This window comes from Sciurus vulgaris, assembly GCF_902686455.1.
Source record: "Sciurus vulgaris genome assembly, chromosome: X".
In the NCBI taxonomy this organism is placed as follows: Eukaryota; Metazoa; Chordata; class Mammalia; order Rodentia; family Sciuridae; genus Sciurus; species Sciurus vulgaris.
In genome coordinates, this window is record NC_136471.1 from 90,398,756 (window position 1) to 90,414,694 (window position 15,939).

The window sequence follows — 15,939 nt, forward strand, 5'->3', positions numbered from 1 at the left end:
AGTGTGGCTCAGAGACAAAGTATCCTGATGTTCAATCCCCAGTACCAAAAGTGAGAGAGAGAGAGAGAGAGAGAGAGAAGAAAGAAAGGAAGGAAGAAAGGAAGGAAGGAAGGAAGGAAGGAAGGAAGGAAGGAAGGAAGGAAGGAAGGAAGGAAGGAAGGAAGGAAGGAAGGAAGGAAGGAAGGAAGAAAGGAAGGAAGGGAAAATGCAAGGGAACTAAAGCAGCTAAAATAATTTTGAAAAAGAAGAAGAAAATTGGACATTTCACACTACGCAATTTTGGGACATACTATAAAGGTACAGTTATCAAGGCAATATAGTATCCACAAAGGAATCAACTCATAGATCAAAATAAGCAAAATTGAGAACCCTAAAACAGACATACACAAGTCAGGCCAACTGATTTTAAACAATGGTAGAACAGCAATGCATTGGAGAGAGGATAGTATTTTCAACTAATATAATTAGAACTATTAGACACCTAGAAGCAAAAAATTCTTAATCTAAACTTTATATCTTATACAAAAAATTAAGTCAAAATATCTGAAAATCATCATACTATAGTAATATATGCATACCAATGTTTATAGCAGCACAATTTACAACAGCCAAGTTAGGAGACCAAACCAGGCTCAGACAATGGACCAAGAAAATGTGGTACATATACATCATCGAATATTACTCAGCCATAAAGAAGAAGGACTTTATGACATTTGCTGGTAAATAGGTAGAACTGGAGAACATCATGATAAGTGAAATAAGTCAGCCTTAAAAAGTTGAGGGTCGAACATTTTCTCTCATATGCAAAAGCTAGAGAGAAATAAGGAATTTTTTAAAAGGAGAGCTATTATGAAAACAGAAGGGAGAACAGTCAAGTAGAGGAAATAGATCAAGAGGGAGGAAGGAGGAGCAGCAAAGGGGAGGAACTGTGGAATGAAATTGACCAGATCATGCTATGTGAATACATGAATATATCACAATGAATCATACATGTATGTATAATTTTAATGTACCACTTTAAGAAACAACAATAAATAGAAGGAAGACCAACAGAGTAGAGGAAAGGGATCAGGGCATGGGAAGGAGGGAAAGAGGAAGTATGAAAGATTGAAATGGAGTAAAATGTGTTATATGCATTCATGAAAGTTTCAAAATGAATCCCACTATTATGCATAAACATAATGCACTAATAAAACATTCTTAAAACAATATATAAGTGCATCATAGATCTATATGTAAAACTATAAAAACTTTTAGAAGAGCATATAGGAAAAATCCACATGGCCTTGGCTTTGTCACCAAAAAGCACAATGAAACCTCATCAAAAAATTTAAATGTTTGTTCTGCAGATGATACTGTTAAGAACATGAAGACAAGTCAAAGACTGGGAGCAAATATTTGCAAATCACATCCAACAGTAGCCAGAATACACAAAGAACTTTTAAAGCTTAATAAGAAAATAACCCAGTTAAAAAGTAAACAAAAGAATGAATACACTTGACAAAATAAGATAGAAATATGACAAAAACACATTAAACTACTCACCATCGTTAGCCATTAGATAATTAAAATAGAAACTATGATGAGATACTACCACACACCAATAAGAAGAGGTAAAATAAAACAATAATAGCAAAACCCAGTTCTGATGAAGATGCAAGACAACTAGAACTCATATATTGCCAGTCAGAATGAAAAATCAACTGGGCACAGTGGCACACACCTGTAATCCCAGCAGCTCAGGAGGCTGAGGCAGGAGGATCTCCAGTTCAAAGCCAGGCTCAGCAATGGGAGGTGCTAAGCAACTCAGTGAGACCCTGTCTCTAAATAAAATACAAATAGGGCTGGGGATGTGGCTTAGTGGTTGAACACTCCTGAGATCAATCCCGGGCGAGGCAGTGGGGAGAAGGCAAAATCATATACACACTCTGGAAAACAGTTTTGAAATTTCTTATAAAGTTAAACATGCACTTACCATATCACTCAGAAATCTCATATCTGAATATTTGCCCCACAGAAATGAAAAATTAAGCCTGTACATTCATGAATGTACCTAAACAGATTTATTTGTAATAGCCAAAATCTGGGGATGACAAAAAGATCTTTTAACAGGTGAATAAATAAGCAAATTGTGGTATACTCATACAGTGGAATTCTTCTCAATAAAACAAACTTTTGATACAATTACTACTTAGATGAATCCCAAAGATGTTGTGCTAAGTAAAATAAGCCAATCACATGAGGTTGCATGCTATATTATTCTGTCTGTACAACAATTCTTGCAGAGCCAAAACTATAGTGATGGATATAGTGATGTTTGCCAAGATTAAGAAAGGAGAGTACATGAGTATAACAGACCTATGCAAAATTGTTTTTAAATAGCTGGAAATAGGAATGAAAATCATATGAGTTATTCCTCAGCAATAGAAGGGGAAGGTAAAAAGGGAAGAAAGTTAAAGGATTAGGAAAAAAGGAATGCTGCACTCCAAAAGGAATTTGCCAGTTGAAAGACTAACTTGAATGTGTAGTAGGCCTTTCAATACCCCTTTAGGAACCAGTACCAAGGAAATCAAAGCAAAAAAAAATGAGGATAAGGCGGATATTGCCTGACCTTTTTACAAATGGACTCCATGCTCAAGAGAGTAGAAGAAATTCCTAAAATCTGTTGATAATATGGAGCCCACAAACCAAAGGGTATAGAAGAATAGCAAATAACTATGTGAAAGTACAATAAGAAGTGATAAAATAATGTTCCCGCTTTTCTAACCCTTCTTTAAAGTAGCTAGTTTCTTAAACTGTGACTATTTCTGAGCACCAATATTCATCATAAACATTTTATTGAGAGTAACTGTTTCTACAGTGTGTGTCCTTAATCTTTTTCTGCTTACAAGCAAGAAGATAGATCTTCTAAGTGTAACAGCTCTGACATTGAGTTCAGGCCATGTACAAAAGCACTGGAAACTAACTGGGTTAAAAATTAGTGTTCAAAATATGGTTATACTGTTAAAAATAAGGTTGTGAAATTTAATATTTTGATCATAATTTTTCTTTCAGAGAAACATTTGACTTTTCTGGTACCAGAGTTAGCAATATGCCAACAAGTTGTGTAATCTTCATATTTCTGGCACAATTTTTCTTTTGAAGAAAGATATGACCTTGCTGACTGAAGTTCATAATACTTCAATAGCAGATAAAAGGAAAAGATCCATAAGTGATAACATGCTCCGAGCTAAAACTTTTAACAGTTCTTTTCCAAGGTCCTGGAGTTTTTTCCTCTCATGTTTTCCTCTCATGTGAGCCAATTCTAAATCTTGAATAAAGGTTACTGTTTCTGCACTGAGAAGGGGGCTACACAGTCCCAATTTCTTTGCTAACAGTTCCATGTTAAGTTATTACACATTGACAAATGGAAAGTTTCCTACTAGAGACATTTTCTTTAAATGAGACAAAAACGTGTACGGAAAAATCTTCCTAGGTGTATAAGGATAAGGTTGGGGGTTGGTTTTAATTCATTAGAAGTGACTATATATTTCACTTGCTAGTGAAAAAATACTTTTTTAATACTATCAATTGAAACCAGGGGCACTCTATCATTGAGTTACATCCACAGTACTTTTAATTTTTTTTAAATTTTGAGACAGGGCCTCACAAAGTTGGTGTGACTGGCCTAGAACCTGAGATCCTTCTACCTCAGCCTCCCAAGTCATTGGGATTACAGGCATGTGGCACCATACTCAGCATGAATAAATAATTTCTGTATTTCTAATTGTGACACAAAATTGGTAATACAGTCATAACATATTTAGTTTCACGCAAAAATGTGTATATTTACACCAAACCTGGAATAACTAAGATTCTCTATAGTTGTAAGTTTCTCAATTCTCCATTTGCCTTTATATGGAAAAAACATCAGTTTCAGTGTATGCCAAATATGTGTGAAAACTACTTGGAATGTTGTCAGGGGTGACCTGGATGTATCAAGCATGTGAGTTCTTAACTGTAATGTGCTATAAGTCAATTGTGTTCATTGGTTTTCATGAAGCACAGTCAACATTGTGAAAATTACAAGACCTTATAGAAATTGAGCTCCATGAGACAAGTAGGTGGGTTTTTTAATTGATATCATTTGGCACATTTCCACCACAATTCATGATGATATATTTTCTGAGATTTATGATTGATTTTGATGACTCTAAAATAGAACAACATAGAAGCCAAGCGAGCCAACAAAGAAGCAATGTCCTATGGAAAATTGGAATTCATCGCTCAAACTGCCTGCAACAAATAAATGATGAAAACACATGAAGAAAAAAAGAAACAGGTTGAAATAGTGAGGCTCAAAGGGAAAAGCCAAGACTGTTTTGGCACATGGGAATGAAAAGCTGGAGGAAGATTTTAGTCAAAACCTCACAAACTAGTGTTTGCTTAGCTGCTCCTTTTTATTAGCTTGAATTAAGTGCATAGGGACTCTATTTTGACACTGGGTGCCCTATGCCATCAGAAATCCCTGAGGATCCTTGGGGAGAAGACTAAATTTTTTTCCAGACAGCCAGATTTGTGTGCATATGGTGTGCTCATAAAGGATCATCCAAACTTGTATGTTTTGAAGCTTCTTTTGTTAAGAAGCAAAAAAGAAATGGATGTTTCTGAAGCTCAGACACAAATATAATTTAAACACATGGTTTGATATGCCAATATACATATATATGTATATCTACATACTCATATATGTATGAGTTAATGGGAGGATGTTAACAAAAGAACATTAAGATGGTAACACAAATGAAAATGAAGAGAATAAGACATTTGAAGTTTTCATAATAGAACTAGGCAGGAAAGGATTTGAAGTTAACTAGAAACACCAACATGAACTTGTACTCTTAAAAAGCTTTCATTTTGTCCTTAAATTATTTAAACTGTCTCTCCCTACCTACAGTAGTCATGTGGAAAAATCTAAAATACCCCAAGCCCTCAGATTTGTTCTTTTTCCTGACAAATGGAATCAGGGTTCTTTGGATGGTAAATAAAAGAAAGCAAAATGTTACCTAGAACATCTTGTTGTCATAAAGCAAGGATACTTTCATATATATTTGTGCAACATTAATGAAAAAGACAAATTTTAAAACTACCTATTATTTGGCCCAATATTTTTTTCATTATTTTTATTGATTCTTTTTAGTAATAAATGACAGTAGAATACATTTTGACCTAATTATAAAAGCATGAATACAGTATGTTCCAATTCAGTCCCCAGGACCTCTTCTTCCCCTCCCCTCTCCCTACCTCTTGTTCCCTTCCCTCTACTCTACTGATCTTTCTGATATTTACCCATAGTTCTTTTTAATTATTTTTTGTACATCTACACTATATTGAAATTCACTGAGGTACATATATGTACATAGGAAAGTTATATGAGATTCATTTCACTGTCTTTAATATGAACAGTTGACCTAACAGTTGTAATTATAGGAATTTATTCCATGAATATTCCCAAAATATGTACAAAAGGCAAAAAAAAAATCATTGAAGCAATTTTTGCAGTATAGAATGTTGGAAGCAACTTTAATGTCTGTGAATCGGGGAGTGGCTAAATAAATTGTGGTATATAGTCATGTGTTGCTTAAGATGGGAATATGTTTGGAAAACTGTGTTACTGGACAATTTCATCATAGCACAAACATCTTAGAGTATATGTGCACGAACCTAGATGATAGAAGTCCCACTTAATGCAATCAGTAGACATAGGAAGCACAAGATGTATGAATCTGCTTTTGGCATAATGCAGCATACCAATCTATGGTAAGCTGTTTTTTTTTTTTTTTTTTTCAGTACTGGGGATTGAACACAGGGAATGTGCATACAAAGCACATGTTCTACCACTGAAGTACAACCCCAGCCCTAAACATTTTTTATAAGTAAACAGAGTGCACTCTAGAATAATGATAAAATGTATAGTAAAAAACAAATCGGTAATAGTCATCTATCATCACTATCAAGTATTATGTATCACACATAATTGTATGTTCTCTTTCTATATGACTGGCAGCATAGATTTGTTTACACCAGCATCACCACAAACACATCAGTGATGCATTGCACCATGACATTATGTTGACTATGTTATCACTAGACAACAGAAATTTCCCAGCTTCATTATAATTGTATGGGATCACCATCATAAATATAGCTCATCATTGACCAAACTATCATTAGGTGACACATAACTATATTCATACACTGGAATACTATAAAGCCATTAGGGAAATTTTTAAAGTTCTATGTGAATTGGATGAAAAATCTCCAAAATAAACTGTTAAATTAAAAGAGCAAAATGCAAAGCCAGGCATGTTGGCACATGCCTATTTTCCCAGACACTAGGGGACTGAGGCAGGAGGATCACAAGTCTGAGGCCTGTGTAGACAACTTAGCAAGATCATGTCTCAAAAATAAAATAAAAAGCACCAGGGGTGTAGCTCAGTGATAGAGCACTTGCCTAGCATGTGCTCTATCAGGCTCTGGGTTCAATCCTCAGTATTGAAAAAAATAGGAAAATGCATATCAGTCTGTAAAGAATGCTGCCATCTCCATGAGAGCAGAGGGTATATAAGCTTGCATACACCCATATCTCTGAAAGAATGCACAAGAAACTGGCAATAGTGGTTTCCTCCAAGGAAATGAATTGGGTAGCTTGGGGGGCTGGAGATTGAATTCCTTTTTGTGCTGTTTGACATTTTTGTTGCCATGTACATATAGTGCTTTTTAAAGATAAAATTAAATCATGGGTTTTTAATACATCAAATACTGTAATCTCCAGGTAATTTTCCAATAGACAAGTACTAGCAAAGTGAACATTAAGTGGATCTTTTTTGTTTGTTTATTTGTTGTTGTACTAGGGATGAATCCAAGATCTCACGTGCTAGGAAAACACTCTACCACTGAGCTACATCCCCAGCAAGAGTTTGAACATTAAAATAAATAATTTTAGTCAATTAAAATATGTGATCTATATAAAGAGCCTTGAATATCTTTCAGTAACCTAGCAAGACCTTGTCTCAAGTTAAAAATTAAAAGGGCTGAGGATATCAATGAGTGGTAAAGCACCCCTGGGTTTAATCACCAGTACCAAAAAAAAAGCCATGGATTCATAATATCAGCAAAGCAACTAAAGTCCCTTTAAAAAGGATTATTCATTGATGTGACCTCAGCCTAGATATATCTACAGAATATTTTGTCAGTTACAAATTCACATTTATATTACATTTACGTTTTTAACGATGGTTAAATATCAATCCACAGGCATCCTTGACACAATTCCTAAACCTACTAAATGATGATAAAGGAACAAAAACATATAAACCCAATGGAGCAAAGAGTATGGGGGGAAATAAAATAGATGAGATATATCAGCTAATTTTGGGAAAATGAAAAGCAGAAATTAACCTGACAGAGGAGAAGAATGGAGGAAGATTCAGAAATTAGAGGTACAAAGCACTTTGGAAGGTGGAAGTGCAATGCAGGACTGAAAACAGAGAAAATGGGTAAAAGTCTATATACATACCAATTAAACACCCAATTTCTCCCCCTACTTTGCAAATTAATGACTACTATTTCCCACTCCATAACACTCCTGAGGTTTATTCTCATAAGGAATGGAAGCTAATAGGCTTTAGACGTGGAGACATCAATCACAGTAGAGACTGGAGTGATACACAGAGCTGCAAACAAAGATAAAATGAAAATTGGCATCTGCAGCAGTGGAATCAAAGCCTTCTTCCATTGGCCTGTTTCCAGAATATTTGAGTCTGGTTTAAATCCTTCACATAGGAATCTAGAAGATTTTTATATGTAAAATTAAAGTCCTTAGAGAAAAGACCTCTGTGTGCAAAGATGTGAATACTTCCTTGGTGCAAAAGTTGTCTCGCCAACTTACTACCCTTTGGAAAAACCCAATAGCAATTCCATTCATCCACACAAAAGTTTTACTCAGCTTTTCAGTGCATCTTCCTGCAATAAAGGCATGTTAAGATTCTCCTGAAATGAGAGACAAACTAATACAGATAACTAGAAAAAAAACAATGGAAACAGAGTAAGGGAACAGAAGAAAATGTTCCAAAACATAACAAATATCCTCATAGAGATAAGAAAAGACATTGAACCTACAAAACTACATCCAAATACACTTCTAAAAACAATAAATGAAATTGCTACAATAGAGTAAAAGTAGAATTATCAAAATAAAACAGTCAATAGAAGGAAATATTCCAGAAAGTAGAACAAAATTGGTAAATGGAGAATAATAAAATGTAAGAAAATAACAATATATTTAGGAAGTCCATCAGTTAACTAATTATCAGTTAATTAGTAAACTTCCAGAAAAAAAGAATCAAAAATAGAGGAAAGAAAAATATCAAATAAGAATACAGAAGAAATTTTTTCCAGATCTGGAAGACATAGGTTTCCATATAGACAGAACAAGAATCCAAAACAACTAATGTTAAAACATTTGAATTTAGGTATATCATGATGCTGTTTTTTTATTTTATTCATTTTTTTTATTATCTTTTTTGACAGTGATAAATATTTTTAAATTGTTTTTTCATACATGTATATAGGGTAATAATGTCTGTCTCATTCTACTCTCCTTCCCATTCTCACTGCCTCAACCCTCCCCTTACTCTCCTCTGCACAATCCAAAGTTCCTTCATTCTCCCCTACCCACCCCCCACTATGGATCAGCATCTGCTTATCAGAGAAAACCTTTGGCCTTTGGTTTGGGGGGATTGGCTTATTTCACTTAGTATATCATGATGCTATTTTTGAACAACAGGGGTAAAGAGAAAATGGCAAAAGCTTCAGGTCATATGTGAAATATTATAAATTAGGATGCCATCCAATTCTTCAAAGCAACAACGGAAGAAAGATGATGGAGCAATGTCTTCACAATTCTAAAGGAAACTTAATTTCCAATCCAGAGTTCAAAGCATCAGTCAAGTGAGAGTGTAGAAAACATTTACTTCAGATAATAACTCTGTAGTGGTTAATTTGAATTGTTAATTTGATTGGATTAAGAGATGCCAATGATTAAGAGGCCCCTGCGTGTGTCCATGAGGGTGTGCCTTGGAATGACTGGAATGTGAGATAGTGAAATAAAGTGGCATGGGCAGCACCACCCAATAGGATGGAATAAAAACTGCAAGGACAAGAAAGCAGTTGCAGATTCTTGAACAGGTTCTTGATTACTGCTTCCGTCCTCTGAGGAGGTCAGACTCTCACTTCTTCACCCTTCCAAAGTGGACTCTGCCAGTGATTCTCCAGGTAGTTTCCAGAAGCCTTGGTCTTGGACTAGGGTAGCACTGTTGATCCCTCTTGTTCTGGGGCTTCTACCTCTTGGACTGCAGAGCTGCTGGTTCTTCTCACTCTCCAGCCTGCAGATGGCCGTTGTGGACTATCCAGCTTCTGGTCGTGTAAGCCAATCTAATAAATCTGCTTTTTATAATCATACTTCCTGTTGAGTTGTTTCTCTAGAGATCCCTGTCTAATACAGAAATTGGTACTGAGAGTGGGGTTGTTGCTGTGACTAACCTGACCATGTGGTTCAGAAGCTTTTGGAGCTTTCTGGAATTGGTGGGAGGAATTTTGAGATGCTTAGTAGTAACAGCAGGAAATGCTTTAGATAATTGTAAGCAGAGATTAATGGCAGATTCTGGTGGGAGCTCAGAAGACCATAATGGCAACAGGATTGTGGTCAGTGATGACAGGGCCCAAGAGGGTTCAGAAAATGAGGATTCTATTGAATTTGAAGTAGAGGCCATTCATATTATGTTCTGGCTGAGAAGTTATCTGAATTTTGTCCATGTCCTGAGACTTTCTGTGATACTGATTTTATAAGCAATGGACTTGTTAATCTGGAGCAAGAAATGTCTAGGCAGCATAGCATTCAGGCAGTTTGATGGCTAGTGCTGCTGGCTTTTAGTCCATTTATTGTGATAATCAAGAGCAGAAAGATTTGGAAAAAGTGAATTTGAAAGACTGAAGTAAAACTAGGGCTAAGGAAGTTGCAGTTGTTAAAGACATTACTGTCATCAAAGAAATGCTACAGATATTGCCTAGAAACAATAAAAAGATGTTTTGAGGGCATCTCAGGAGCTGGCAAGACCACACCCATCTCAAACTCAAGGGAATGAAGGTGAAAATTCTCTTGAGAAGAGACCAGTCAGGTACCCTTCTTGCACCATGGGGCCTAGGAAGGTTTTTCAACATGCTCAGCCACCCAGACACTCAGAGGCTACTGTAGCAAGGGTCTCCAGAGCCTTGTATACTGCTCAGTATGGCAGCAGACCTTGGCATCAACTATGTGGAGATGGTTTCTGTGGGAATGCAGGACACTGGAGTTATGGAATCATGGAGGCTTCCACCAAGATTTCAGAGAAAGGCCTGGAAGGCCAGGCAAGGTGCAACAGGGTTGGAATTCCTGTGGGCACCCCCGGGAAGGCAAAGTGTGGAGATTTGAGGAAGAAACCAAAGCTGCAGTGGAGACATTCCAAGATTATGAAATGCCAGTAATGTGGGACATCATCCTAGGAAAGCTGCACCAATTGAGCAGAGACAAGCCAACAGGAAGGCCACTTGGGCTGTGACCAATAAGGCCACAGGGGCAGAGCTACACAAGTCATTTGGAGAGAAAATCAAGATGCTATGCACCCCAGGTGCTAGACATGTAGCTACAGGACTTGTTTGCCTAGCTGGATTTTGGTCTTGCTTTAGTCCTATCCCTTCTTTCTATGCCCCATTCTTGTAAGCACCTTTATATGTTAGAGACTGCCTTGAACCTCAGAGAAGACTTTGTACTTGAACTTTGAGCAATCTCAGAACCGTTGAGATTATGGGGACTCTTGAAAATGGACTAAATGTATTTTGCATTGTCAGATGAGTGTGAGTTTTTGGGGTCCAGAGGTGGAATGTTATGGTTTGGATGTGAGGTATCCCCCAAAAGCTCATGTGTGAGACAATGCAAGAAGGTTCAGAGGAGAAATGAAAGGGTTGTGAGAGTCTTAACCCACTCAGTGAATTAATCCTTGATGGGATAAACTGAGTGGTAACTGGAGGCAGGTGGGGTGTTGCGGGAGGGAGTTCATTGGGGGTGTGGCTATGGGGTATATATTTTGTATTGTAGAGTGGAATCTCTCTCTCTCTCTCTCTCTCTCTCTGCTTCCTGATGATGCAAGCTGCTCCCTCCGCCACATTCTTCTGCCATGATGTTCTGCCTCACCTTGTGCAAACCAGCCTTCTATGGACCAAGACCTCTGAAACCATGAGCCCTCAAATAAACTCTTCCTTCTCTACAGTTGTGCTACTCAGGTCTATTAATCACAGCAGTGAAAAAGCTGACTAAAACAAACTCAAAGAATTTATTTCCATGTACCCTTAATTAATTTTATTTTTACTTTTTATTTATTTATTTATTTGTGATTCTCTTGCCTCAGCCTCCCAAATTGCTCAGATTACAAGTTTGTACCACCACTTCATTGCCCTTAATTACTTTTCTATTGTTGCTGTAACAAATAGCCACAAACTTGATGGCTTAAAAACAACACAAATTTATTATCTTTCAGTTCTGGAAGTTAGAAGTCTATGGTGTTTCATCAGGACTGTGTTCTTTCTGGTGCTTCTAGAGGAGAATCTGTTTCCTTGCCTTTCTAGCTTATAGAGACTGCCTTCAATCTGTGGCTTATGTTCTCTTCTTCCATCTTCAAAGCCAGTAGTATAGCATCTTCTCTCCTCTCTGACCTTTTGACTTCCCCTTATACAAACACTGTGAGTACACTGTGTCCACATGGATAATCCAGGATTATCTCTCCACCTCAAGATACTTAACTTAATCACATCTACAAAGTCCCTTTACAATGTGAGGTAAAAAATTCACAGGTTCCTGAAATTAGGATATCAACAACTTTGAAGGGTCATTTTTCTACCTACCATATTCTCCTTCTTATGAAGATACTGAATCATGTACTCCATAAATCAGAAAAAAAAGAGGAAGAAACTGGGTGCAGGGGAAAATGGGGGCCCAATAAAGAAGTAAAATGAAGAGAATTTCCAGAATAACAGTGAACACCTAGTCAAACTGCAGCAGGAAGATGGATAACTCTGGGAGTGGGCTCTAATGAAAATGTAACTGATATGATTGAGTATATAGATAGACATTTAACATAGAGTTTGGAGCACTTAGGGTAAATTTTAAGGATAGGCACACGGAAAACTAACTAGGTAAATGGAAAAAATAGATAATTATAAGTGACAAGAAAATGAAAAGCTGTACTAGAAAAGAATATCATGCTATACTATCTAACTCAGCAGTAAACATTACTTACATGCTTATAAGAATGTAAATGCAAGTTATTAACTCAATGAAAATTCAAAATACAATGTTTTTGGAGGGACGAGAGAACTAGAAATAGTGAAGCAGCAGAATATACAAGCTCTTATTTATCATAAAACCTAAAATTGATAAATCAAAAATAGAAGTATATTCCCCAAACTAATGCACAGATTCACTGAAATGCATATCAAAAACCCATACCAGAGGACTGGGGTTGTGACTAAGTGGTAGAGCACTAGCCTAGCATGTATGAAACACTGGGTTCAATTCTCAGCACCACATTAAAAAATAAACAAAGATATCATGTCCATGTACAGGTAAAAATATTTTTTAAATCCCTACTACGTTTTTTTGTAGGGAATTTCAAGCTGACTCTAAAATTCATATGGAAATAAAAGGAAACTAGTATAAGCAAAATAACCTTGAAAAAGAAGACCAATGTTAGAGAACTGATATTTCTGAATTTTAAAACTTTATTAAACATCTACAACAATTGAGCTCCTCCTCCTCCTCCTCCTCCATCTCCTCGCTCCCTCCATCTGCCGTGGTTATGGCCCGTCACTGGAGCACAAAAGAGTCTCCGTGGTGGAGGTCTGCGTTGGTCTTGCTGTTCCTCGCTGGGGTGTACAGAAATGGTGCTCTTGCAGAACATTCTGAAAATGTGCATATTTCAGGAGTGTCAACTGCTTGTGGAGAGACTCCAGAACAAATTCGAGCACCAAGTGGTATAATCACAAGTCCGGGCTGGCCTTCTGAGTATCCTGCCAAAATCAACTGTAGCTGGCTCATAAGGGCAAACCCAGGGGAAATCATTACCATAAGGACCACGTCTGGATCAGGTTCCATTCAGATGACAGTATCTCTAGAAAAGGTTTCAGACTGGCATATTTTTCAGGAAAATCTGAGGAGCCAAACTGTGCTTGTGATCAGTTTCGTTGTGGTAATGGAAAGTGTATACCAGAAGCCTGGAAATGTAATAACATGGATGAATGTGGAGATGGTTCTGATGAAGAGATCTGTACCAAAGAAGCTAATCCCCCAACAGCTGCTTCCTTTCAGCCCTGTGCTTACAACCAGTTCCAGTGTCTGTCCCGTTTTACCAAAGTTTATACTTGCCTCCCTGAGTCTTTAAAATGTGATGGGAACATTGACTGCCTTGACCTGGGAGATGAGATCGACTGTGAGGTGCCAACCTGTGGGCAGTGGTTAAAATATTTTTATGGCACTTTTAATTCTCCCAATTATCCAGACTTTTATCCTCCTGGAAGCAATTGCACCTGGTTAATAGACACTGGTGATCATCGTAAAGTCATTTTACGCTTTACTGACTTTAAACTTGATGGTACTGGTTATGGTGATTATGTCAAAATATATGATGGATTAGAGGAGAATCCACACAAACTTTTACGTGTGTTAACTGCTTTTGATTCTCATGCACCTCTGACAGTTGTTTCTTCTTCTGGACAGATAAGGGTACATTTTTGTGCTGATAAAGTAAATGCTGCCAGGGGATTTAATGCTACTTATCAAGTAGATGGCTTCTGTTTGCCATGGGAAATACCCTGTGGAGGTAACTGGGGGTGTTACACTGAGCAGCAGCGATGTGATGGGTATTGGCATTGCCCAAATGGAAGGGATGAAATCAATTGTACCATGTGCCAAAAGGAAGAATTTCCATGTTCCCGAAATGGTGTCTGTTATCCTCGTTCTGATCGCTGCAACTACCAAAACCATTGCCCAAATGGTTCAGATGAAAAAAACTGCTTTTTTTGCCAACCAGGAAATTTTCATTGTAAAAACAATCGCTGTGTGTTTGAAAGCTGGGTATGTGATTCTCAAGATGACTGTGGTGATGGCAGCGATGAGGAGAATTGCCCTGTAATTGTGCCTGTAATTGAGTCATAACTGCAGCGTCATAGGGAGCCTTATCTGTGGCCTGTTACTCGTCATCGCGTTGGGATGTACTTGTAAACTGTATTCTCTGAGAATGTTTGAACGAAGATCATTCGAAACCCAGTTGTCAAGAGTGGAAGCAGAATTGTTAAGAAGAGAAGCTCCTCCCTCTTATGGACAGTTGATTCCTCAGGGGCTAATTCCACCAGTGGAAGATTTTCCTGTTTGTTCACCTAATCAGGCTTCTGTTTTGGAAAACCTGAGGCTCGCTGTACGATCTCAACTTGGATTTACTTCAATCAGGCTTCCTATGGCAGGCAGATCCAGCAACATTTGGAATCGTATTTTTAATTTTGCAAGATCACGTCATTCAGGGTCTTTGGCTTTGGTTTCAGCAGATGGAGATGAGGTTGTCCCTAGTCAGAGTAACAGTAGAGAACCTGAAAGAAACCATACTCACAGAAGTTTGTTTTCCGTGGAGTCTGATGACACAGACACAGAAAATGAGAGAAGAGATACAGCAGGAGCATCTGGTGGGGTTGCAGTGCCTTTGCCCCAGAAAGTTCCTCCCACAACAGCAGTAGAAGCAACAGTGGGAGCAGGTGGAAGTTCTTCAAATCAGAACACCCGAGCTGGTCATACAGATAATGGAAGGGATGTGACAAGTGTGGAACCCCCAAGTGTAAGTCCAGCACGTCACCAGCTTACAAGTGCATTAAGTCGTATGACTCAGGGGTTACGCTGGGTACGTTTTACATTAGGGCGATCAAGTTCCGTAAATCAGAACCAAAGTCCTTTGAGACAGCTTGATAATGGGGTAAATGGAAGAGAAGAAGATGATGATGTGGAAATGCTAATTCCAATTTCTGATGGAACTTCAGACATTGATGTCAATGACTGCTCCAGACCTCTTCTTGATCTTTCCTCAGATCAAGGACAAGGGCTTAGACAACCGTACAGTGCAACAAATCCTGGAGTGAGGCCAAGTAATCGAGATGGCCCCTGTGAGCGCTGTGGTATTGTCCACACTGCCCAGATACCAGACACTTGCTTAGAAGCAACACTAAAGAATGAAACGAGCGATGATGAGGCTTTGTTACTGTGTTAGGTACAGATCACATAAGGGAGATTGTATACAAGTTGGAGCAATATCCATTCATTGTTTTGTAACTTTAAACTAGTTAGTTTAAAAAGAAAAAAAAAAGATGCAGGGTGATTTCTTATTATTATATGTTAGCCTGCATGGTTAAATTAAACAACTTATAACTCTATGAACTTAGAGTTTACTAATTTAGCAGCTAAATTTGCATTATGTATTCATATTGTTCAGTAATGTTCTTCCATTTGTTTCTAATTGTTTTATTCTGGTACTGTAGTTCATAGTAGAAATATGGCTGCTTAAACTCATTTGACTGTCATTTTATCTATCCTGCGTTAAAAGGTTTGGTTGTACAAAATATACCTTCTTTTAATTGAACCTTTTATGCTGTTGCCAACACATCCTGTAACTTAATATACTAGATGTTAAGGTTGTTAATGTACAAAAAGAAAACAAACCCTTACACTCACTATTTTGTTTGTATAACATTTGTCTATTATTGGAGTTCATCGTAATATAAATTTGTTAAAGGGAAAAAAATTTTCTCAAAAATTTTCTCTTACGTTTA

The 15,939-nt window shown here is 37.4% G+C and overlaps 1 pseudogene across 1 annotated transcript; it reads left to right on the forward strand.

Moving 5' to 3' along the window:
* Positions 1-12,893: 12,893 nt before the first annotated feature.
* LOC306651746 (low-density lipoprotein receptor-related protein 12-like) lies at positions 12,894-15,438 on the forward strand (annotated as a pseudogene). The gene has a single exon. The product of its transcript is annotated as a low-density lipoprotein receptor-related protein 12-like (transcript).
* The last annotated feature ends 501 nt before the right edge of the window (positions 15,439-15,939 follow it).